Here is a 2,655-nt window from a genome sequence, read left to right as displayed (position 1 = left end):
GTAGAAATACGGGCCCCAGGATGACAATCTCGTCGACTAGATGAACTAGGACGTGCGTCATGATATTGAAGAAGGATGGTGGGAACACCAGCTCGAAACTGACAATACAATGCGCCACATCACTCCTTAGCCTTGGTACGATTTCTGGATCGATCACCTTCTGAGAGATTGCATTGAGGAATGCACGTAGCTTCACAATGGCTAATCGGACGTTTTCCGGTAGAAGCCCCCTCAATGCAACCGGAAGCAGTTGCGTCATAATCACGTGGCAGTCATGAGACTTTAGGTTCTGAAACTTTTTCTCTGGCATATTTATTATTCCCTTTATATTCGACGAGAAGCCAGTCGTGACCTTCATACTGAGCAGGCATTCAAAGAAGATTTCTTTCTCTTCTTTCGTAAGAGCGTAGCTGGCAGGACCTTTATACTGCTTCGGAGGCATGCCGTCTTTTTCGTGCAAACGTTGCAGGTCCTCTCGTGCCTCAGGTGTATCTTTTGTCTTCCCATACACGCCCAAGAAGCCTAGCAGGTTCACGCAAAGGTTCTTCGTCACGTGCATCACGTCGATTGAGGAGCGGACCTCTAGGTCTTTCCAGTAGGGTAGGTCCCAAAATATAGATTTCTTCTTCCACATGGGTGCGTGTCCCTCAGCGTCATTCGGAACAGCTAGTCCACCGGGACCCTTTCCAAAGATTACATAGTGTAAATCATTGACCATAGCAAGCACGTGATCACCGGTGCGCATGGCGGGCTTCTTCCGGTGATCTACCTCGCCTTTGAAATGCTTGCCTTTCTTTCGACATTGATGGTTGGTCGGAAGAAATTGACGATGGCCCAGGTACACATTCTTCCTGCATTTGTCCAGGTATATACTTTCAGTATCATCTAAACAGTGCGTGCATGTGTGGTATCCTTTGTTTGTCTGTCCTGAAAGGTTACTGAGAGCGGGCCAATCGTTGATGGTCACGAACAGCAACGCCTTAAGGTTAAATTCCTCCTGTCTGTGCTCATCCCACGTACGTACACCGTTTCCATTCCACAGCTGTAAAAGTTCTTCAACTAATGGCCTTAGGTACACATCAATTTCGTTGCCGGGTTGCTTAGGGCCTTGGATGAGAACTGGCATCATAATGAACTTCCGCTTCATGCACATCCAAGGAGGAAGGTTATACATACATAGAGTCACGGGCCAGGTGCTGTGATTGCTGCTCTGCTCCCCGAAAGGATTAATGCCATCCGCGCTTAAAGCAAACCATACATTCCTTGGGTCCTTTGCAAACTCATCCCAGTCTCTCGATTTTTCTCCACTGCGACCCGTCAGCGGGTGCTCTCAACTTCCCATCTTTCTTTCGGTTCTCACTGTGCCATCGCATCAACTTGGCATGCTCTTCGTTTCTGAACAGACATTTCAACCGTGGTATTATAGGAGCATACCACATCACCTTCGCAGGAACCCTCTTCCTGAGGGGCTCGCCGTCAACATCACCAGGGTCATCTCGTCTGATCTTATACCACAATGCACCGCATACCGGGCATGCGTTCAGATCCTTGTATGCACCGCGGTAGAGGATGCAGTCATTAGGGCATGCATGTATCTTCTCCACCTCCAATCCTAGAGGGCATACGACCTTCTTTGTTGCGTATGTACTGTCGGGCAATTCGTTATCCTTTGGAAGCTTCTTCTTCAATATTTTCAGTAGCTTCTCAAATCCTTTGTCAGCCACAGCATTCTCTGCCTTCCACTGCAGCAATTCCAGTACGGTACCGAGCTTTGTGTTGCCATTTTTGCAATTGGGGTATAACCCTTTTTTGTGATCCTCTAACATGTGATCGAACTTCAGCTTCTCCTTTTGACTAATGCATTGCATCCTTGCATCGACAATGACCCGGTGGAGATCATCATCATCGGGCACATCGTCTGGTTCCTCTTGATCTTCAGCAGCTTCACCCGTGGCAGCATCATTGGGCACATCGTCTGGTTCCTCTTGATCTTCACCAGCTCCCCCCGTTGCAGCATCACCGTATTCAGGGGGCACATAGTTGTCATCGTACTCTTCTTCTTCGCCGTCTTCCATCATAACCCCTATTTCTCCGTGCCTCGTCCAAACATTATAGTGTGGCATGAAACCCTTGTAAAGCAGGTGGGAGTGAAGGATTTTCCGGTTAGAGTAAGACCTCGTATTCCCACATTCAGTGCATGGACAACACATAAACCCATTCTGCTTGTTTGCCTCAGCCGCATCGAGAAACTCATGCACGCCCTTAATGTACTCGCGGGTGTGTCTGTCACCGTACATCCATTGCCGGTTCATCTGCGTGCATTATATATAATTAAGTGTCCAAATTAATAGAAGTTCATCATCACATTAAAACCAAAGTGCATACATAGTTCTCATCTAACAACATATAGCTCTCCAGAGCATCTAATTAATTAAACCATACATTGAAACTATGTAAAACATTTCAATGCGAAAACAAATGCGATCATAATCGCAACCAAGGTAACAATTGATCCAACGGCATAATGATACCAAGCCTCGGTATGAATGGCATATTTTATAATCTTTCTAATCTTCAAGCGCATTGCATCCATCTTGATCTTGTGATCATCGACGACATCCGCAACATGCAACTCCAATATCATCTTCTCCTCCT

The sequence above is a fragment of the Triticum dicoccoides genome, chromosome 7A (genome assembly GCF_002162155.2).
Source record: "Triticum dicoccoides isolate Atlit2015 ecotype Zavitan chromosome 7A, WEW_v2.0, whole genome shotgun sequence".
NCBI lineage: Eukaryota > Viridiplantae > Streptophyta > Magnoliopsida > Poales > Poaceae > Triticum > Triticum dicoccoides.
Note: the sequence above shows the minus strand (reverse complement) of the source record.